General features: G+C 35.8%; 1 protein-coding gene across 5 annotated transcripts in view; it reads left to right on the top strand.

Annotated features, from left to right (window-relative positions):
* Nucleotides 1-25,323, top strand: part of zbtb16b (zinc finger and BTB domain containing 16b) — a 111,887-nt gene that overhangs the window by 6,823 nt on the left and 79,741 nt on the right. The gene's annotated exons all lie outside the window — the stretch shown is intronic.

Here is a 25,323-nt window from a genome sequence, read left to right as displayed (position 1 = left end):
GGGCGCACCACTAGCTTCATCCGCACACCTGATACACTGAGTTGTAGTGTAAGTGTACACATCCGCAAATCCGTTGTTAGTGCATACTTTATGTAGGTCGATTAAATTATGCGCCAAAAACAGGTTGACAACACTTGTTAATAAATAAAAAATACATTCTATATTAAAAATATAAGTTGTATCTTGGAAAAACCGATGCATCTCGCAAAAAACCGATGCATCTCGATTTGCTTCCAAAATTTCATTCATCCTCTGCTGCTCTACCGATGCACTCGCATCGTGCACGCGCATGACTGCGTATCGATACATATCGGTTAATCTTCCCATCCCTAAAATCCATACTTTACATATTCGGGGTCGTACTTTCGCTTTGACATATTTGTTGCTATACTTAAATGAAATTTATATATGTCAAATGGTACAGTTGTTCTCACACAAACTGTTGTTTTTTTGACCGCACACTCTGCGACCCACTGAAAATGTACCTGCGACCCACTTTTGGGTCACGACCCACCAGTTGAGAAACACAGCTCTAGGGGACTTGAAACAAAAATTTGTCTATTTCCAAAAAGGTGGAGTGTTCCTTATACTTTATATTTAATAAGGTTCCTCAGGCTTGTTGACAGCAGGTTCAGCTCAAACATCTGTCGGCTCTTAGCAGTAAGCCTTAATTTGATTTGTAGAAGAAGGTGGTTTCCCCTTTGTGGAAAAGAAGGTCTGCTTAGTGCATATTGACCCTGACCTTCCGTCGGTAACCTCTGCCTTTACTCTGTCAAACTGATCAGCCTGGAGCAGCTCTACTCTGATAGACAGATGGACTAGTAGCACTGTTTTTTTATATAAAACAAGCACATCCATTAAATAAGGCTTATTTGTCCACTGTTTTTGCACAGAACTCCCTCATGCTTTGACTTGGCTGGCACCCAACTGGTGTCATGCCATATGTCAAAATAAAATATTTATTGCTGGAGTTGACATATGAAACCTTTTATTTGCCAACCAAAACCCATCATTATTTCCGTTTTATTGGTTTGAGCTTGACTGATGGCCATGCAGTTTAAACTTGGACTCTCCAACAGTAGGTTGTGCTTTATCTGTATTTATCAGAGTGGAAGATAACCCCACACCGCTCTCCTTAGTCTCTGTGGTGAAGATGGTCTGATAGTGACTTTAGCCTTCTGTCAGACACAGATAAAGTGGCCACACGTTGTGTGTATTGCGGCGCACCTGATACTCTTTCATTCATTCCCACAAATGCTGAACCCAGTGACACCGACCCGAGTTTCCTGTCTGAGGCCTGACGAACACATCCTATCAGATTTTCTCCATTCCAGTGAGGCGCTTAAACATCTGATATTTCCGTTTTTGTTTTGTTTTTGTTTTTTTCAGATCTGTTCAGTGACTTGAAAACAAGTTTTAATAACACACACATTTTATTTAAGTAAATTATTTGGCTTCAATGATAAAAAAATAATAATTATGCAAATATATAATAATTATTATGTAAAAAAAATGTAATTCTTGTACATAATAGTTGATTATTTGTGATTTGTTAAAAGTGGTAATAATGTTAAAATAAAAAGATTGGTGAAGAAAGGAGATAAAATACACTGTAAAAATGATTGCTGCCTAAAATGTTTTAGTTGAATCAAATGAACTTTTGTAATCACCTCGACTTACATCATTCAAGCATAATAAAATTTCAGTTTAAAGTTTCAAATTTGCATAACTAAAAAATGAAATATAGTTGTAACTGGATTAACAGTTTCAAATATTAATTGTCATTTATTTGTTTTACAGTATAAATGCTTGTATTTAATTTAATTTTAGGTAACTTCAACAGCAATTTTTATTTATTTATTTTTTTGTTTAGTCATAGTCTGACTAAATACTATTTAATTTTAGCCATGCTTTAGGGGCCGATCACACCAAACACACTTTTCCCTTCTGAAAAAACAAGGCGCACAACAAGAAAAAAAGAAGTGTGGCGCGCTTTTTATGTCCCTAGGCAACGACTGAATCAGCTATGTATTGTGCAAGTGTTGCTGTTGATATTGGTAAAATTTTTATATTTAATAATATTGTATTATCAGCATGCAGCAGCAAGAATGCACGAAGGGCAGGGCTCATAAGCAGCATGCAAAGTTCTTGCAGCCATTAATAAACCATTCAAAAGATGCGCCTCTCAACCAGTAGTATCTGAAAGCAGCCTTTATGATGCAAGCTGAGATTGCATCTCTCAGAGATGCAACGTCAGACACAATGCACTCAATCGAGCTGGTGACTTCACTGTGAGGGGTTAGGTGAGTGCATTAAAAAGCATTGGCTCAGATTGCATCTGCACCAAGTCTGCAGTCAGCCCCCTCTCCTCTCAACACAAAAAAAAAGCGATTTCAGTATGATTGGCCCCTTGTTATATATAAATGTTATATATATATATATATATTTATGTATAAATTATATAAATGTTGTATTGTAATTCTTGTTTTATCATAAGATCAACTTAAGATTTTGAGTTGATAAAACATCTAACAGATTTAGTTGAAGTGTAATACAGTCATTAAACATTTCTCTCAAATGTCCAAACTCATCAGATACTCCTGAATAAGCTGAACCTCTATACACCCAAGTAAACCCAAATCTGAAAATTCATTAATCATTCACTTGTTCCAAAACTGCTTCACCTTCTTTCTTGAGTTGAGCACACAAGATATTATCTTGAAGAAAGCTAGAAACCTGTAAACATTCACTTCTATAGTATCTGTTTTTCCTACTAAGGAAGTGAGTGGTTCCAGGTTTTTAGCTTTCTTCAGAAAATATACTTTAGAGTTCAACAGAAAAAGGATACTAAATAAATAAGAGTAAACAGAGAGTAAATAGTGAGTAAATGTTAATTTTGGTTGAACTACCCCTTTAAAACAGCAACCCCACTTTGAACTCAATTTTTAAAATCCATGATTCCATACTTAAACTCAAATGGTAACCATGGGATTATTTGAAAGACACACTGAGCTTAAGTTTCCATCATTTTTTTATGAATAAAGAGGATTGCTGCTGCACATACCAGAATGAGAAATACTTTTATCAATATTTTACAATACACATCCACATGAACTATTATCTGTACAACCAGCTATAGTTTGGATATTACTCTTATGTCCAGTCATGTAGTATGCAGTCAGCCTCAGAAAGCTGTCTGCTGTTTGGTGCATATGCTAATATTTCACTGATTGCTGGCCATAAAGTATGCAATCAGCCTCAAAAACTGTCTATTGATTGGTGAATCTGCTGAAATGTCACTGATTGTTGGCCATAAAGAATGAAATCAACATGTGCCTGTGTTACACAATGATATGTTTACTTTTGGCCTGTCAAATGCAGTTCCTTCCCTGTTATATATATTTGACATTACTAATTTGTAACTGATTATAATCTCTATATTAATTTTTGCTATTAATCTGCATGTACTGCTTAAATCTAACAGTGTTTATTATTATTATTATTATTAATAATAATAATAATAATAATTTATTCATTCATTTATTCGTTCATTCGTTCATTCTTTCATTCTTTCATTCATTCATTCATTAATTCATTTATTCATTAATTCAGACTAGCAATGACTTTGTAGCTGCCTGTCGCTCTGAGTGGAGACCTGCTGCAAACTCAGCTCTGTGTAGGTCTATACAGCACAAATACACCTGGCCTCTAAGCGAGCAGAGTGAGGATCACATGAGCTCTACTGGTGCTCCTATTGACTGTTGCTCAAGAAAGTTGCTCTTCGTTTTCATAAAGTTGAAGTACTTTCAACTTTGTTGTGCTGCTCGACACGCCCACCTGGTCGCCAACAGTTGCCAACAGTCGCTGTCGCTTGCGTAGACGGAGATCACCGGAAGTCACTCGCTCTCCACTGAAACGAGCGGTCGCTTGTAGTGTGAATGAGGCTGTATTTATCAGGGGTCGCCACAGTGGGATGAACCGCCAACTTATCATCTTATGTTTTATACAGCGGCTGCTCTTCCAGCTGCAACCCAGTACTAGGAAACATCCATACACACTCATTAACACATATACACTACGGCCAATTTAGTTTCTCCTATTATTATTATTATTATTATTATTATTATTAGTAGTAGTAGTAGTAGTAGTAGTAGTAGTATTAGTAGTAGTAGTAGTAGTAGTAGTAGTAGTAGTAGTAGTAGTATTTGAACAATTACTGAAAAGCCATTGGTTGACAGGGGAATAAAAGATTTCATAATGAGCAATAAATAATATGACAATTATTTAGGACATGAATATGATAAATATTTAGGATATTGTGAGAAAAAACACTAACCGTTTAAAAAAAAAAAAATAGGTAGACTCATACATTCGTTTGTTTTTCTTTTTTTTTTTTTTACATAAACGCTGCTCTGATTGAACCTGCACATGAAAGCTGATGTAAACAATGGATTTATAGATTTTTCACTCGACACTTTTCTTTAAGATTTTATCCAGCTGCGTCAGAGTATATTCAGAACTGGATCGTTTTATCAAATCAAAGGTATGAAGTCCAGCTTTTGTTTGTTATCGTGTTGCTGTTTGCACTTCTGACACGAATTACTGTACTGCTGTTGTTAAAGCATCTAAATAATAAAACTGAGGACTTATGTTGACACTTTGATGTTTTAATTGAGACATGGTTTGTAAAAATCATTCATCATAAATCATTAATGCCTTTATATATTACTTAATTTAGTAACTTTAAACACAAAGAAATAAAATAATGGCCATGGCTAGTACAGTGTGCCTCATGAGAATTCATTTGTTAAGTGTACGAATGAACATTCTTCGAAACATTTGGTAGAATGTTGTGTTGTAATTTTTGTTGAATTTCGGTACCAATCGTTACAGCAATTTTAAAAACGTTCATTTCCTGTTAACATTTAAGCGCTGCTGAGTGCATTCTTAAACACAGCTGATTGGCTATTGTCTTCACAGTGCTTAACAGAAGTGACTGTGATTGGCTGTGAAGGTCATCAGTTCACCACTGTACAACAAGTGCCAACACAGATACACAGACATAGGAGCATTTTAAAGCCACAAACATTAGTCGATTCATCAGCACATCACTTTTATGCCAGCTAATATTCAGACCAGCTGATTTACACGACTTTAAAATGCTCCAGTGTCCTTGTATCTGTGTTTGCACTCGGTAAACGTCAGTGACTGATGACCTTCATGGCCAATCACAGACATATCTGTTGAGCATGTGAACACAATGGCCAATCAGCAGTGCATAAGAACACGCTTAACCCCGCTCAAATGGATATTTTTTACATTTCTGTACCGATTGGTAACAAAACATTGTGACAGCACCAGTAGAATGTAAGTACATAAGTCAGCAAAATATATAACACAATTTAAGTTATTTTTCAGACCTTTTGATGAAAAACTGTTAAATATGCAAACTGTTATATATTCTACTTACTTATATACTGACATTTTTTCCCAAATGTTTCGAAGAATGTTCAAATTCGAAATTAGCTATTTTAACTAGTGACAGGGGTCGCTGTGTTCGCATTCCGCATCAGCATTCTAATGATGTCATTGACTCTCCATTTTCCTGTTTGTTTTTGTTTTGGTTGAATTTGTTCTGCTTTTTATTAGTCTACACAAAGAAGAATAACAGTAACAATAACACTTTAAATTGTATTTAATATGATAAGCAGTACTATTTTTTTCACCACGTAATCACGGCTAGAAGAACTTAAAGTGGTCAACTGGTATAGTTTTTTTGCCACGTATAAGCAATTTCTTTAGCACTCTTGTGCTCTGACAGCTTGCTTCTTTAATCTCCTTCATACTATCATGATAATAAGGCCCAATCTTAAGTCTACCCCTTAAGCTTGGTTTATACTTCTGCGTCAAGTGACTGGCGTTACTCACGGCGCAGGCAACGCACGCAGCTGTGCATTTATACTTCTGCGCGCTGTCTCTGTTGGTCTGCATTAACACTTTCGAAACGCTAGTTGGCAGTGAGGTGTAAATGTTCCTCTGTGTTGAGTTTCTTCGCTTCTGTTTTGCGTTTCCTGAACACTTCCTGGTTGTACAATTGACTCAAACTCGCTCATTTTGAGGCAGAAACCGGCGGACGTGCAACAACTTTAACTATGAGGTAAACACAAAACAAAACTTTTCATCCGGAGCTCCTTCACGGGACTCCACACTTGTAAACAATCGCTACATCGGGCTCGCGCCATTCGCGCGGCTCTCGGTCCCGCCACGACTCGTCAGTGCTACCAAGCCGACTAATCACAGAGCTTGCGCTACGCGTTGTTACGACGTTTAGTCACATTTTTTGAGAGGTGCACGTCAGTGACGGCGACGGCCACTAGATAGGACTAGATAGCCCCTACAACTGAGATTTTTTAGAATACACCATCTACAACAGCAGTATGGCTGCACACGGAAATAAGGAGATGCACATATTGGTATTTTTGTTGTTAATATGAATTTTTACAACAAACAAGCATATGTTTTAATACATTCATCAAGGAGTTCATGTTTTACCCTAAAAAAATCACTAAAATATAAATTTCTAAATCCTAAATCTCTAATCCCTAATAATACCTCCTGTACAGCAGTCCCACAACATACTTTCACATCTGACACTCGATGACACTCGAATACCCTGTCAGAAAAGTCTAGTGACTGGGAATGAGTTACTGTATTTACAGTCTCTGGTATAATGTTAATGATGTTTTCTTGTGTTTACATCGTTGAATATGGCCACCGTGTAAATGCACAGTACAGTTACGATCTTATTGCCACATTATATTGTTATGATAACATGATATATGTCTTCAGTGATTTCTTGGAGATAAATACCAAAACAATAAGACAACTGGAACAACTACATATGGAACACAACATATGAAGCAAGAGATTGCAATGACATTTGAGGACATGTGCAGGTGCTGTAGTGCTGTCCCATTTCTTAGGGGTAAATTTTGAAGCCATTCCCCTTCACACTCTGTTTCAAGGGCCAAGTAGAGGGGGAAGGGGTACAAAAATAGAATCGGGATTGGAACTAAGTCTTGAATTCTTTAGCTCATTAATGAAAATTAGTTCTGCATTAGTCTTGTATAGCATGAATTAAAGATGACAACTCCTGTGATTCCACACTTGGTCACTGCGTCATCAAAATAAGTCTTTGTTTGTTGTGAATACATGCCCTCTAGTGGCAAAAATTACAAACTTTGCCGTTACATTTAACAACTATACACCAACTCAAAGGTTAGATAACAGTACCATGATCACTTTCAGACAGTAGGTCAGTAGGTTTTTCTGTCGCCAATATTTGTTCATAAACTCAACCTGCCCCTTTATCTGGTTTGTGAGCGGTGACAGATGTTAAGATCTGCCAACGACTGAATTGCACACAGGACGTTATGAAAGGCCCAGGGGCCCCACAGGGTCACTGTGGTCATGCTGAGGCGACCCAATACCAATAAGAGTTCAACTTTTGCCCCAGTTGCGAGAGGCCCTCAAAGTCGTGAATCTTAACCCAAACACACCCACCAAAGCCTTCCCAGTCCCCCGGAACGAATCTAAGCACAGCCAGCCGTTAGAAATAAATGCAGTAGCAATGGGCATCACAACGGTCATGCAATAAACGCTCTCTCCCCTGGATTAAGACCTCTGCGAGCCGCTGTGCTTGGTCTCGCTCCTGTCATGCATGTCATTTGCGCCCTGTGGTGGAGCCGGCGAATGTGCTCCTTTCCAGCGAGTGGGTTTAATCTGCGACTGATGTGAGCTCACAGTGCACCGCGGGCAGCAGGCGGGTGACTGAAGCGTGCAGGGGCTCTGGGGACACAGATCTGCTCCGCTGCTTAGGAATCCCTGGAAGTGGGAGATCCTGGAGCAGTGGCATCGGCCCCGGCGCTCACAGCTCTAATTAGATCTTTTGTTACTGAGCAAACAGAGAGAGATTGAGAGACAGAGAGAGGTCAAGGAAGACGAAGGAAATAGAGATGCTTCTGGTGGCTTAGCAAAGCTCTCTCTGTGTGTTTGTATGCAGTATATATAATATATCTTTTAGTCTTTTTAGTTGTCATAAGATTTACTTGAACAAAAAAGTGGTACTATTATGGGAATTTTTTTTTATAGTTTAAGATAACTTTTCTGTTTGAATATATATATTTTTTATGTTTTTGTCCTGTGATGTGAATGTGATTTTTTTGTATTACATTTTCTTTATCACTCAATGCTTAAAATAAAAAAATAAAGAATAGAAAAGAAATAAAAAACAAAATAAAATAAATAATAAAAAGAATAAAATCAAATAACTTAAACAAAGATCATTGTGGTTGCCAGAATTATTCTTTTAAAAATGTACCCAAATTTCTTTGCATTATTACTTTTCTTTATCACACAATCCTTAAATATAATATAATAAAATAAAATAAAATCCTGTAATAAATAAATCAATGATTATTGTTGTTGCTAAAATTATTCCTTTAAAAATGTACCCAATTTTTTAGCGTTATTACTTTTTTTCTTTATCACACATTCCTTAAATAAAATAAAATACTGTAATAAAAAAATAATAAATAATGGCCATTGAGGTTGCCAGAATTATTCCTTTAAAAATTTACCCAATTTTTTTTAGCATTATTACTTTTTTTCTTTATCACACAATTCTTATAAAATAAAATAAAATAAAATAAAATGAAATAAAATAAAATAATGGTCATTTGGTTGCCAGAATTGTTCCTTTAAAAATGTACCCAATTTTTTTTTACCCATTATAACTTTTTCTTTATTACAAATACATTAACATACATTAAATACATTACATAAAATAAAGGCGACGCAGTGGCACAGTAGGTAGTGCTGTCGCCTCACAGCAAGAAGGTTGCTGGTTCAAACCTCGGCTGGGTCAGTTGGCATTTTTTGTGTGGAGTTTGCATGTTTCCCAGTGATGGGTTGCAGCTGGAAGGGCATCCACTGCATAAAACATGTGCTGGATAAGTTGACGGTTCAGTCCGCTGTGGCGACCTCCAGATTAATAAAAGGACTGAGCCGAAAAGAAAATGTATGAATGAATGAAAATAAAATAATGGTCATTGTAGTTGCCAGAATTATTCATTTAAAGATGTACCCAAAAATTGTTACTGTATAAAACTCTTAATTTAGCAAAGCACAAAATTAAATACCTTTAAATCAATAAAAAAGTACATTTATTAATTAAATATGCACAGCTTTATTAAGTATAAACATATAATTTTTTAAAAACATACGACCCCAAACTTTTGACCAGTAGTGCATCCACACAGTGGGTCAACAAACAGTGAAGAAACTAAAAACGCAGATAATGAGTGTCCTTCACACAGGGATCATCTATTGTTCTGTGAACTGTTGCTTCTGGGGGTCTTTTGTTTACTCAGCCTCTCCCTTTATCCTATGGTTAACTTCAACAGAAGCCTAACTACATACCAGTATAGTCTCCCGAGAGGACACTGTAGACGCCTCACCTTAACAGGACGTTTGGTTGAGATGATTGCAGATAACCATGCGCATGATTATTATTATCTGTGCTGACATCTGAGCTACTAGAATGGCAGTTTACCTAACAGCAAGATAAAATAAATGGACTATTAAACTAAATGGACTATAAAAGTATTATCTCATCTGATCTAACATAACATAAGTTACCTAATAGTTTAATTGAGATATGTTTATTTATGTAATAAAAGGCATGCACATCATTTAGATTAAGAACAATCGACACATTTTATTATATTTTGTTACACCAGGAAAATTATAATTAGCACAATGAATACATTATTATTAATGTAAAATAATGCAAAATGATATGAGTACATTTGAATCTGTTTTTAAATGTTGTTTAATGTATTGTTCGACTTTACAAACCTATAACAGAGTTGACAATAACATAGGTGACAATTTTCACACATGACATTTTGCCAAGTACAATGCGATCCTGGATTAACATCTATGTTGATCCTGAAACATAATTTTTGTTTGAAAATGTAATCCATACCTATTCCTTAGCCCTAAACTCAACCATAACTGTAAATTATCCCCAAAATCAGAGGGGAATAATAGTTGGATAACAATCAGGTAGAAGTGTGTAAACCAAACCGAAAGCCTAAACTTAACATAAACGGTAAACGTATCCCTTAATTCTGATTGGCTGATTTAAATGTTGTTCCAAGATCAACATAGATGTTTATCCAGGAACATGTCTTGGTGAAATCAGGTTGGCAGACATTTTCCACCATTTAGTGCTTTAGCTCAAGATGCAAACCTCAACCCAGATACCACATGGCATGTCTACAACAGAATTTTATGTATTTATCATATTGTTGTTTTAAAAAGTGAATGATAAATTCAATGAAGTTCAATTATAATCTACCTACGTTTGGTATAGCCCAGTGATATTCATCAAAACCTTCCTGAGTTTTCTGTCGGTGTGTGCTAAACAATTAATCGAAAAGTAATCGAAATCGACTTTCAGAAACTATTATCGATCAAATTTTTCCAGGTCAATTTTTCAATTACTTTCCCTACTGCGTGTGGAGTCACGTGAGCTTGCTCTGTTAAGGCTACTTTATACTTCTATTTTGATCAAACTGGTATTTCATGCAGTCACATAAGCGTGCATCTCTCAAAAATTTTAAAGGTGCAGTAGGTGATTGTCTTCAGAAACATGCTTTGTTGTGCTGGTTGAAAGTCTCTTTACCGTCCAATAGTAATGATTACAGTAAATGATCTAAATGTATTTATGTGTATTTTTATATTCTACGTAAGGCATAAAACTAAAAAATGTTCATCCAATTAAATATTGGGAGCCGACAGCTCCCATAATTCTGATAAGTAGTAAGTATTAAGGACGACACCGTGGCTGAAGTATTTCTGTTAGATACGTAATGGTTTTTTTATAACTATTTTAGTCCCCCAAAGCTGATGTAGAGTGTGTTGTGTTATGAATGGGTGAAAGATTAATGTGACTATTTTCAGTTTCATAAGGTCCTTTTACAGCATCAATAATTATATATTCAGTTATTAACTGAACATTAGTAAATAGCGCTATTCCACTTAGCCTGCTTTACTGAGCTAATGCTGCTTTTATATACACATTGGGTCATTTTTGAACAATAACAGCCTCTCTATACTCTTTACCATGCTACTCTAAATATTTGCTCTGAAATAGCATGTAAGTGTGGCTTAGTAATCAGAGTAATTTCTGCAAGCCGCCGACCAAACACCAACTTTAGGAGGCGTGGCCTTAAAACACAGTCTCTCCCCGCCATCCAAAGAAGATATGTTAAGTGGTTAGCATTTTGGCAGATGACCTACTGCACCTTTTAGTACATGTCGCACATTTGCACTACATTGACGATGATTGGAAGCTGTGCCAGAGACGGCATATTTTCTATTACAATAAAACTATTATTTACATTAAAATCTTTGTTTACAAAAGATCCAAGAAATTCACTGTTTATAATATTATTTACAGCATATACAAGAGTAATTTTATTTAGAAAAGATACTGCTGATTTTCTAATTTTAATATAAAAAACATTGAAAACAATTTGTTTCGTTTCAAAGAAGTTCAAGGTATTTATTTTCAATTTAATCATTTACTTTTTTTTTACAAGTAAAAGGGGACTGTTGGTTTTAGCCCATGTTTGCTTTAATTTCAGATGTTCAGCGTTGATGTTCAATAAATAATTATAGCTAGTAGATAGTGCGTGTTTCCTTCAATCATTTTAAAACCAAGTAATGCACCCTTCATTCAAGAATTTCTCACTTGTAATATGTCAGTATATTTTACAATACAAAACTTGCCTGTGAAGTACGAGGGCAAAAAATTAAATAATTTTTCATTAATCGTTGTAACAGAGTAACATAAAAAGAGAATGGAAATGTTTATTTAATTTAGTACAGTAATAAACAAATATGATTCAGGAGGCAGAGGCTATCAAAAATAAGTTTAGTGGAATTGCAACACAATATGTCCTTGGGTACACATGCAGACATTATTCTTAGAGATTACTTGGCCTGCATGCGAAAGCTTAGGCATTTGACTTGTTTCCTTGCTGCCCTATCAAACAGTGACTCTGGAGGCAGCGTTTATGCACAAAGGCACCTGGCAAAACTGGTTTCAGATAGACTTCCGAGAATGAAAATTGCATGACCATTTAAACATGTACAACAAAATAGAGAGATCTTTGCTGATAAATGAGGAAATATTTACTTGCTAGAATACTAACTTCTAAATAGAAATGCCATCAAAAGTGGAAGCTGTTTTACACTCAAAATGACAGCATTTAAAAACACTTTATTTTTTTTAATTAACTGTAAGTAATGGAACTTACAGAATTGTGGGGTATCAAAGGCAGTAAATGACACATCTATGCTACCCTCAAATTTTTTATCAGAAGAAGGTACCTTCTGAGGTGGGAAGTGAAGTAGAATTTGGATTTCTACATGTCTTGATGCCTTCCAGCCTTGGAATGCAGCCTTTGGAGGTTTGTTTTGCCTTGGAATACCTTGCCCCTGTGATTTTAGATGCAGCCTTAATATAATTTGTTATAGTTGCTAATTAAAACTATATATATAAATAAATAAATAAATAAATATATATATATATATATATATATATATATATATATATATATATATATATATATATATATATATATATATATATATATATATATATATATATATATATATATATACACACACACACACAATTCAATAATCATTGTATTTACATTAAAACTAAAAAAAAAACTAAAAGAAAAAGTACCTAACTGCAAATGAAAGCTAAAAACAAGCTGTGAATAAAAGCCTGATTGTTTTAATAAAATGTAAATTAAACACTTGTTAAAACTTTAAATTAACGCTAACATAAAATAAAGAAATCAGCTAACATAGTCTCACATAAATCTTTTTTTGTTATATTGAAAAATGTCAAGCCAAAACTGTCACAAATAAACATTTTAAGAATAAACCTTATCACTTTTTCTTAGATTTATGCTCACATTTTGTTTAAATGCCTCTATTAAATGCCTCTTATAATAGATTTGTAAAGATAGCTCTAGCAATGGATCATGAAACTACTGAAAGATTAGCATGACATTTATAAGCATCCACGGTGTAAAAGGGGCCAAAGAAAACACATTGAGCCCATTAATGGATAACCCAGCCTCCGGAGATGATATGTTTTCAGAGAGCGTTGCCCTGGTCAAGCTTCATTAGCGCTTCAAGCCCTTCCTGTCCCACAAGACTATGCCCACCCAGTGATCTTTAAACCTCTGTCCTCTGGAATCCAGTTGGTCAAGACTTTAAGCCCTCCAGTATCTTTTTACCCCAAAGCCTGCTATCAGGCAAAGACAGGACTCTTTCAGCTCTTATCATGGCTGTACAGGTCAACTCTTTAGGGTCGGGTCAAACCTCTGACCTTTGGCACCCTGAGGGTGTTTTTTTTTTCTTCTTCTTCTCTTTCTCACATTGTTCTTGTGTTCAGAACCTCTTTTGTGTGTTTGAGTGTGTGCGTAGCTCTGGCCTTGGGGGTTGGGGACTTATTGATCGGTGACTCTGAGATTTAGCTGAAAACACTGACTTTAGTCACAGTTCCTAAACTCCAGCGCAACATGCCTAAATACAAACAATGCTTCTGAAACCTTTGATTCGGTTGGCTCAGCTGCATGTTTTGCTGTCTGTGCCCTTGTAACCCAAACTCCTGATCAAAGTAAAAGGTTAGTTTAATGTTTGGATGATGACCGCTGGCCTGCATTTCACACTAATTCCACACAGTTGGCGTAATGTGGCCCTTGTGCCAGTGCTCATGTTGGCTCACAGAGAGAAAGAGGCAAACATCCAGCCCTTTGTCTAGAAAGTGTTTGCAGTCATGGGTTTAAGCGTGGACAGATGCATGCTCTTCATTACAGCATATTTAAGCTTGAAGGAAAGCAGGAACCATTTTCGTTCTACTGGTTGAAAGTCTCTTCACATGTTGATAGCAGTCATTAAGCTAAGTGGTCCAAATGTATTTATATGTATTTTAATAATCTGTGGAAGCTGCAGGACCAAGTGAAGATCGTCCAATCAAAATGTTCGGTCTGAGCATTATGATAAGCTGTCCTACCTGCCAGTCAAAATATGTATGCATAGCTCTGCACACGTTGTTTGCACATTAAGGATTATATCATCCGCTTGTTAAGTGTGTACGTCACGAGAAGCGGCTTCTGGGTCCAAGTGTTCTATCAAACTGTATTGACTCAACAAATGGTAATAATAAATGTTTACAAAGCGATGTAATACTTTCGAAAATCACAATCACGATATATATGTCCTTGCCTAATATCAGATTGCCAGAACGTGATAAAGTTTTATAAATTGTTGAAATATTGGTGTCTGTGATGCAGCATGTCTAGAGACTGTTGTGTACACCATAATTTTTATATAAAATTCACTTTAATGCGTGTTACGACTAAAAAGTGGTCATAAATTTGTCAATTCAAATTAGTATCGTCTTGGACACGGAAACAGGATTCCATACGTCATGGCTTATAGGCGATAGGCATGTTCACAGACATGCTTCAGACAGAAAATGGCAGGCAAACATCATCAACCTACCTAATTTTGTTTGGGATTGAAGTTGTTTTTTTAGTTGTGGGACCAAAAAAGTTACCGGTCCGAAACCTGCTTCAATAGGTGGTCTCGGTACGCTTTTAAACGAACCCTGGAGCGGTTCATTTGTGGTGAGAATATGATCCGAACTAAAACAGACCCAACCGCAAAAAGTACTGTGGCTTTTGGACTAATCCAGCTGCCGTAGGCCGATGCTCTGTGCATTATGGGATATGGAGGAAAAATATTTGTTGACAGCGCTTCACCAACAGAGAGAGAGAGAGGGAAAAACATTACCTGATGGATTGTTGGGAATATTACTGCAAGATGACCATGTCACAGTTTAGCTAAAATGATTCATGCCTCCTCCTGAAGTGATGTGCGATGCATTAAAACATTTTCCAGCCGAGGTTGTGCTTCATTCTCGAAATATATAGGTTGTCTAAAGCAGGGATACAATTAGCCAGCGCAGTCATCCCTTCATAGTAAAAAGCAACATTTTATGTCTGCCGGTTTGTTTTCTTGCAGGAGTTCATTTTTGACCAATCGATAAACAGTTTAGGAACTATGTTCAACAACATCTGGCCAATGAGAGGTGTGGATTTTGTCAGATGAGTGCATTTTGGTTGTTTTCAACTGGTTCGGACCAAAGCCAGCAGTGTGGTGTGAAAACGACACAAAGACGGCAAAAAATGCAACAATGTATCATTTATTGCCCTTGGTCTGGACCAAATGAACCGAACTACAAATGTGAAAGCACCCTTACTTGATGTATTGTAGTGAAGTTGTCTAGTGCGCTTTTATGCATTCAGAAGGCATGTCTTTAGATGGGGATTCGCGGTGAGGGTAGAACATAGGCTTTCATTGCTATCAGGCTAACATTAGCATTTTCCAAGATCTCCTATTGCACCTTTAAATCGGGTTCACAGGAATTTAGGCTGGATTTGTCCTTCCTGACAGCCTCATTCATGACCAGATTGGTCCAGATTATCTGGTAATGTGACATGTTTACAGATGAATTCTTAAACTCTCCCCGATCTGCTCACAGACACAACAGAGCTGATTTGATCTTGTAAATCATGTTTAATATTGAGGGGTTTTAAATGGTAAAATTTTTTTTATTATGATTATGTTAGTCTTTCTAATATTGCTATTTTGTGGCCATGGAACTAGCTGCTGTACAGTTTCAGGTTGAGAAACTACTTGTGGAAGATTGGCAGCAACATAACTGCCTGGATAATGTGTCTTGGAAAACATACAAAAGCTGTAAGGACAGAAAACGCTGCTGAGAAATTTCCTCAGTTTTGAATGTGCCTGGTCAGTACAGTAATCTGCTAGCATGCTAGTTAACAAAGATAAACATTACCTGGTGAAATGTCACTGATAATCTAAGTGTTATGATGGGTCATGACACCGTGCACCTTAAGGGTCATATGTTGCATGCATGATTGAGATTTAAGGGGAAAAAAATGTCAGGATCCTCCTTGAATGTGTAATGCAGCTAGATTACATATAGATTTTAATCTGCATACTAAAACAATGAACAATTTAAATGTGAATCTCTGAAAACACAGATGGGTGGATGGATATTTATTTACAGCTTTATATATATATGACTGACGGATGCTTGAAGATATTTACATATATGCATAATATATTTTGTGTTCTCTCTGTGATAGATAGATAGATAGATAGATAGATAGATAGATAGATAGATAGATAGATAGATAGATAGATAGATAGATAGATAGATAGATAGATAGATAGATAAATAGATAGATAGATAGATAGATAGATAGATAGATAGATAGATCGATAGATAGATAGTAAAAGTAGGAAAGTAGGGCTGTAAAATCGAATCGCAATCACGATTTAAACTGTTGCAATTTGCTAATTGCAAGAGGCTGCGATATGAAATATATATGCTTTATATAATTTTCCTAACCTAGAGCAAATGTGTGACTGCTGTCTGTGTGTGATAGTATTACTAGCCAATTGAGTGAGCACACTCAGAATTGTGCTGACAAACAAACAAACAAACAAACAAACAGGAAAGCACGGACAATGGCATCTGCCGCTTCAGATGCATTAAAAGGTTAATATCAAAGAAAAACTGCACATCAGTAATATTGGATTGTTTTGGTTTTAAAGTCACTGGTCATTTGTAAGAGTTGTCGCAGAATTGTTGCCACAGCACGAGGAAATACAACCACAAACACCTTAAAAAGCACCACAGGCTTGTCTTGCATGAGGAGTGTCTTGCTAAAAAGTCAACTGAATGTATTGCTTGTGACACTGAATCTAGTAGCAAACAACAGCAAAGTACATTTTCAGAGTTATTTGCAGCTGTTACACCATATGAAAAAACATCACCAAGGCACCAGGGGTCCGTTCTTCGTACCTCGCTTAAATGATCTAAGATGATTTTGCCGATCCTGGATCTTTTAATCTTGATAACTGATCTCTCGCTAATTTGGTTCTTCAAACAAGTTCGCGAATCAGATTAAAATGTCTGGATAAACTGATCTGAGATCGCTGCGTGTGTTGTGAAGAAAAGATCTATCGATTCTCAAAATCATGATCAGCAATGCAACGATTGGCTGACGGCACAGCAGCGTAATGACATAATCTGATTAATATTCAATTATCCATGTGAGCAAAATTACATCAAATTAGCAGTAAACGGTTAGTTAAATATGACACGCAATAACCTTCAACATTTGTTGTGAGCTGCAGGCTTTACACTTTCATGTGTCAAGAGTGTTCATCATGTATTTCAATGCAAATCAATGTATTTAGTTCTACATTTAGAAAATATTTTCTTTATTATAGTAGCCATTTTTTAATCGGTGTAAAGAATAACTGGTTGTTTACAAAAGCATTTTGATATTGGTAAATGTGTCTGCAACTTTTGTGAAGCATCAAATCACTGGCATATTAACTATCAAAACATGTTTATGACTGCATAAATGTATTATTGCTTTTTTTAAAAAGTCACCTATTGTGCATTTCTATTATACACAATTTGTACTAAAGCGATCTAAAAAGTTTATATCAATAAGTTTTCTCTTTGCACCACCAGGTGGCAGTCTTTGTACTTTCATTTCGAAGTTGCAGATTGCATACGATTTATTAATATGTATAACTTTATTTTATTAATGACTATAACTTTATATATATAGTTTAATAATATGTACCATTTTCCCAAGTGTAAATAACTACGTTACTACTGTAAGAAAATATCAGAATTCTGAACATACTTTCTGTATTATCTTTGCTTGAACTAAGCCGATCTAATCCTGTTTATATGAATTGAACCTGCTCCCGATCAGGTTTGACCGAGCAGAACTGTTGCTATGACAACAACTCTCGGATCAGCTTTGAAGAACGAAACGATCCTGGATCGTGTCAAATCGTCAATATCCAAATCCAGCTAACTGAGTAATTCATGTATGAAGAACGGACCCCAGGAGATAACTAATGTCATAGCTAACTACTGTTTGCTCTAGTAAAAAAAAATGTGTTTAATTTCTAAAAATTTAAAAGAAAATTTTAAATAAAAGTTGGAGTAAGTTAGTTTTTTTAGTCACTTTGGTGCATTTCTAGCAACACTACAGTTGCACAGCAGTTTATGCATTTCTCAAAACAATTAATCATTTGTGCACATTACAGTAGTAGTTTCTCATTCCTTCCAACATATTGCAATGCTTTTGGACATGCATCAATTGCTTTCATACAACTATCTGCTGTTTATAACATTATCATTTGCTTATGTCAGTCAAAATTAACTAAACTTGTGAATGCTCAATGGTCTTTCCATATAAAACTAAACGTTCTCATTTCATTACTTGAGTCAATCATTCATTAATTTTCTTGTCGGCTTAGTCCCTTTATTAATCCGGGGTTGCCACTGCGGAATGAACCGCCAACTTATCCAGCACGTTTTTACGCAGCGGATGCCCTTCCATCTCTACCCTTTCATCTCATACCCATCTCTGGGAAACATCCACACACACACACACATACACTCATTCACACTCATAAACTACGGACAATCTAGCTTATCCAATTCCCCTGTACTGCATGTCTTTGGACTTGTGGGGGAAACGAACGCAGGGAGAACATACAAACTCCACACAGAAACGCCAACTGACCCAGCCGAGGCTCGAAGCAGGGACCTTCTTGCTGTGAGGTGACAGAACTACCTACTAAAAAATCACAATTAGATATTTTCCTCAAATCTCACAGCCCTAATAGAAAGATAGACAGACAGACAGACAGACAGACAGACAGACAGACAGACAGACAGACAGACAGACAGACAGACAGACAGACAGACAGACAGACAGACAGACAGACAGACAGACAGACAGATAGATAGATAGATAGATAGATAGATAGATAGATAGATAGATAGATAGATAGATAGATAGATAGAAAATAATGTGTTAACATCAAATAGTTTACCAGTAACACTTCCCAGTTAAACTGTTAATAAATTATAAATTTAAACTAAAGTCAAATGAGAGCTACTTCAGTACACTGAGTGAATTCTAAAATTAAATGTTTGACGTGTAAAGATTTTGCCCAGATAAGCTTAAAGGTTATTGATTCAATGTACTATCAAGGCCATTTGAGTGGTACGTTCTGAACAAAATAAATAACTGGTTACTGTAGCGCTGCCATGGTTCTTGTTTGTGCAGTGTCACATTGACCTTGTGTGAGACACATAACCTTACCTGGAAACTGAGTTTAATAGAATGATAATATTTGTTGAGACGGCGTGATTTATATGTTTCTCAGATGAGAATCTACTTTTCAGTACAAAATTATAGTAAATTATCCACAGCAACCATCACTGTTGTTACACCATGTTCCCAGACAACATTTGGCAGATTTTCCGAGCTGCACAACAGCATTTGAAGCTTTCTAGACAGGTCTCTGTGAAATTACCAATAGCAATCTTTCAATAGACCCTGAGGGAAGCACAGTCAGCTGTGAGGATGTACTTGTGCTGTCATAATGGCACTGGCCTCGCTCACACAATGCCGTCAGGTCATTGAGCATCCACTGCATGGGGGAAATTGAACACTTCCCAATTTGCCAAGAATCTTTCCTGATTCACTATCTTGCCTTCGAAGGAAGAATGTCACTGAACCCACTTGCAAACATGGTTTTAAAAGGGTCATGACATTGTTGTTGTTTTTATTTTAACATGTTTTTTTAAGGTTTACCTATATAATTTGCTGATATATGTGCTCATTTTTTAAATCTTTCATTTTAACCTTCATTATGGAATTAACAGTTTTTTAATGAGCAGCTCATTTAAAGAGCACCTATGATGAAAATCTTTTTGAAGCAGTTTGGACAGATCTGTGTGTAGGTATAGTTTGTCCACAGTCATATTAAGGTGATATAAACACAATATGTCTCTTTTTTAAAATTTGCTGATGTTAAAATAGGATCAAAATCCCTCTTATTTCGAGGCCCACCACAACGTGATGTTGGAGTGTGGTTTTTCCTCGCCCACCAAATTGATTGTCAGCCGCGTATTGTCTCCATAGTAATGTGTATAATCATATCAACAAGACAGGACATGCACAAAGGGATTAAAAGATCTGTTCAGCTCTCTGTGATCATCAATTATCATCAAATGTGATCAAGAATGAGTTTTACTAGTTTAAAACATTTTTAAAACAGTGCATGTTTTAATGAATTACAGCATTTTTACTGACTTTATCACCACACCCACATGTTAGTACAGTTATAAAGGATGACGATTCAATCCCGGTTTGTGGATGTTAAATCAGGTTTATTTTGTACATTGATAAAATGTACAAAAGCACACACATCACATTTTATTAGGTGCTCGGCCAAAACACAAAAAGTGCAAAATACATATTTAAAAAGGCGGCAACACCAAAGCTCCAAAAATGCATATTTATTGAATTATAAAAGGCTGACACAAAGCGTGTAACGTTTCGAGCACATGGCTCTTTATCAGACAGTGTTTTTACACTTCAGGATCGCATGATCTCCTATCTCACAACAATAAAAAAATTATACAACTTAGGTATTCAATCGAAAATACAGAAACAAAGCAAAATATTACCTCACAAATTAAAGAAAACAAAATATAACAAGGTAATACAAAGCAAAATATAGCCAAAAAACCTTTACCCAAACACCTAATTGAGCATTAAGGAATTATTAAAGAAAAGGACGAAAGTCAAACTACTTGTTTAAAGTTCTTTGAGACATTGTATCTACAGTAGAGTGAAAATCCAAAAGGCTTCACCTTCAGAAATGTGAATTTTTAAAGGCCTACTCGTCTTATAGACATGATATAAACCAAAGTTAAACGCGCGCACTGTGTGTGTGCATGAACTTTGTAACGACATTGTAAGTTCTTACTGTAGTATTTCTCACAAACGTTGTATGAGATCTGCTTCCTTTATGTCTGTCACTGTGCTGTTTATCTGATGCATGCAGCCGAGATTGAGGCAGACTCAGACAGGCATGTGGGAACGGTGGGCAGGGAAAACCAGTATTCTGAAAGGTATAATAAATAATCTGATGGGTGTTTTGACTTGAACCTTTACACACACATTCTAGAGACACGAAAGACTTGTCTAAAATCTTGAAAAAGGGGTAAAATAGGTGCCCTTTAAAGCATGTAAGTAACAGTCCACTGATTTGAGTGCCATTGTATTACAAGTATAGGAGTGTTTTGACAGCATTGTCAAAATACAGTCAGCATTCACAAACCGAGCATTATCAAGTTTGATTTGGTTTGCAATGCACCTGCTTTTAGATCCAGTTTAGCTGACAGAGCAAAAGTTTCTTTGCCATTTCTATGTTCTGCACTGTAACTTCTACACTGTTACACATTTACAAAATAATCTGCAGTTAGACATTTAAAAAATTTTTTAAAATGGTTTGACCGGACATGTCAATGCAAAATGTTAACTGTTTTAAAAAAAGTAACTTACTGAAACCTGTTTTGAAAATGTTGTGTTTTCATACCCATGTAACTCACTGTTTACATTATCGATGACTGCTGACACTTCAAATGACAAAGTGCACAATCTCTTGTAATAATAATATAAATTATATAACTAAAGTTCTGGCAAATGATATGTTGTGATTTGGAATATAATTCAGCAACACCCTGGCAGTAAATGTACTACTTAAGTGCCAACTTTTGCTCAAGCGGTGCTTAAATCTTCACATAAAATGTACAAGTATAGCTCTTTACTATAACAAGTGCTTTACTATTATTACTTGCTTTATACTCGTATCGTACTGCAATGCCTACAATTACAATAAAACTGCCTAAAAGTACCATTGTACTTCAATGTGATCGCTGTCTCTGGAGAAACAGACATTTGTTTGTGGGTTTGTGTGAAGTGTTTCTGTTTTCTCATTCATGCTTCATACGGTTTTCTCACACTGCTTTGGGGAAGACTTCCTTTAAAGCCGCCTCATTGGTAATTTGGCAGTGCTCTAGTATCCGATTGCACACATCAGCCCCTGAATTGCTCTCTCAGTGGGAAAGGTACTCTAGCAGCTCAGCTCTGGCCTCCCATTAATCAAAGCCACTTCCAGTGGCCCACTCCAGAAACACAAGCGCTTGCCCTGTCTCAAACAGACAGCTCGACAATTTGTCTCCTTACAGAAAGTCGACATTTTAATGCCTGCATTTTAATAGGAATGTATAACAGTGGCCTGTAGAGACAAATGGACCATCATCTTTACAGATTGCTTTTTCTCCTCTAACCTCGTCTGAGCTGTTTTGTTCAGGGCAGGTGTACTTAAGTCAACCAGAAGATTGAGGTTTTAACACTTTGTGCTTTCAGAGGCTCGATTTCCATGTTTGAGGTTCATTTAACGCAGATTTGATTTAGTATTTCATTGTTGCTATTTGTATTTGCACATGAGTGTAAATGAGAAAATCAGTATAAATGAGAATAATACATTTTTGTGATGTTTTCTGTCTGCGTCTGTTGGGATTCGCTTTGACAATGACAGTTTGTTTTGACTGGGATTGAGACGAGTAGTATTGATTTTTCTCTCATTGTTCCATTTACCAGGTATTTCTCCACGTCTCAGATCAGTGTTGTTCAATCTTATGTGTCTTTCAAGTGGACAGTGGGAATGAGATTAATGGGGGTTGTGAAAGGTGCTCTATTATGGCTGGGCAATTTGCTTTGTTTAGATGGAATGGAAATGTTTGAGTGGGTATTTTTAGAAGCACTCAGATATGAAGTTTTTAACTAATAACTGATATTAGTAGGGATATAATGAATATGATGCACATAAACCATCAGCACAGTGATAAACTACTGTCACAGACGTATATATGCAAACACAATATTAATAAGCCAAACATGCAGACTGAATGATATGCAATTGCGCTTGCTCCGTCGAGTGCTATACGAAGATCACATGATGCATCAGTGTTTTCATAGCGAAAGTGTGAAGATGTTTTTCAGACTGAAAGAGAAAGTTGTTCTGTTACAGAAGCAGGTATTAGATTATTTTTACGCTCTATGTTTTTAATTATTTTATGCATATTTTAATAATTTTCTTATTATTGAATGTTTAGAAATGTTCAAGATTTTCTCCTCTTAAGTGTATCACACTGAAACTAAAAATAAATAATTATACAAGTAATATTAATTATTTACATTTATAATCATGTTCAACTCCTGTCTCTATTTTACTATATATTTAGTAATTGTATAATCATTTTTTTTAAGCCTGTGGCCAGTCCCCTGGATCAGAGGGCCAATTGACCACCTCTGTATACACTGCTCCCTGATTTAGGAAAGGCTTTCTCTTCACATTCACATTAGCCATCTCAGTCCCCAGTTAAAGAGGTTTTTTTTTTTTTAGCTGGGGACATTTTAATGTGCCAAGACCTCAGCTTATGCCAGAAAACATAAAAATGTTGATGTTAATTTTTAAAATGTAAAATCCCAGCACAGTCACAGTTTTAGTTAGTTGTGACAGAAAATATATTATTTAGCAAAACATGTGCAGCATTTAAGAAAAAAATGAAAGGGCTCTTCACCTTAAATAAAAAAAAATTGTGGCTAAATCATATTGTGTTTAGTATCATAAATTGTCTTGAATCAAGAGTCAGGTAAATCTTTACATCCCTATGCAATACTAATAGTTCAACACAAATGTGTATTACAAAACACACAAATCATGTATTATTTTCTCAACAAACCTGTATGTTGTTCCTGATATTTCACTCATTTTTTCAATTAAATATTTTATCGTCCAACACAAAAGAAAGAAAGTTGTAAGTTGTTTGTAGTTGTAACATAGCCAGCCTCTAATGCTAAAGCATGTATATTTATTTTTTTTATTTTTTATAATCAAACTTTATAAAAACACTGCAGAAACGCTTTGATTGACATTCTCACTTTGTACATGTCATAGGAGAGGGGAAATCCTGCCCATTAGTGATGATCTCTCCCTCATTTGCATAAGCAGCCCTGAGTAAGAAGCAGTTTTCCACCATTAGTGTTTTCAGGCCTCACCTGCTGAAGGTAATGCCTGTGACTAAGGCATTATAAATGTTGAGTTTTAGGATGCAAAAATGAACACTTTAGTCTGAATAGACTACCATCTCTGAGCTGTCACTTTTGACATTTGCAGTTTTTCACAGAGATAACATTAGTCCTGTTTTGAATCTGCCACTGTGCTGATGTATAGGCAATTATAGACCATGTTGAGGAATGTAAACAATATCAATGGTCCTAATGTATTTCCTGTTTTAGGTTTTTAATGTCCATAGCTTCTAAGAATCCAGAAAGCACCACATATCAATACATTTGTAATGACAGCTGTCACTCCTTGTTACAATTCTGAAATAGTTTGATGACAGCAGGAACTGTTCATGGTACAATGATACCCCCAAATTGAAATAGTCCATAGCTCTTCCCTCTTTTGAAAAGAGCACTATCTAATTTGAATGTAAAGTGACAGTCAGCAAAACAGCACTATTTGGATCAAAACCGGCAGATCCAAAGGGGCAGTTTCAAAGACTGATGCCCCTTTTTTTTACAAGATGATGTAAAATAATAGGTCCCCTTTAAGTCATTCCCTCTTTCCATAAGTTTAACATCCCCTCTTCCTACCCCTAACAGCATGTCAGATATAGTTATATGCAAGTTGCTATCATAAATCCAATAAATACAATCAGCTAAAGAAAAAAAGAGCAAAAAATACCACAAACACCTTATTCATCCTCTTCCAAAAATACCATATACTTTCCCCACCTTATCTGATAAACATCCAGTTTGTCATGTAGTCTGTATGTCAGCTTTAAGATCTCTTTTCAGCACTTTTTAACTCTCAAAAACGAGAGATCCAAATAGCAACATGTAGTGAAACGTATACAACTTTATTTATTTTGGAGCTGACAATGATTGTATTGAAACAGGTGTTTTCTTGGCTATAGCATGAGTGTTATGAATTGAATTAGGTCAGTCTGTTGTGACAGTTACTATTTCACAGTAAAGCAAAGCATACTGTAGCCTATAGATAAACAAAGAGACAAATCTATATAAATACACCAGTCAACCTCAGTAAGCTGCTCATCAGCATCATACATTTATTAAAACGATACTGTTAAAAATTATAGCTTGAAACAGC

The sequence above is a fragment of the Danio rerio genome, chromosome 15 (assembly GCF_049306965.1).
Source record: "Danio rerio strain Tuebingen ecotype United States chromosome 15, GRCz12tu, whole genome shotgun sequence".
In the NCBI taxonomy this organism is placed as follows: Eukaryota; Metazoa; Chordata; class Actinopteri; order Cypriniformes; family Danionidae; genus Danio; species Danio rerio.
This window is presented reverse-complemented; position numbering and strand designations above follow the sequence as displayed.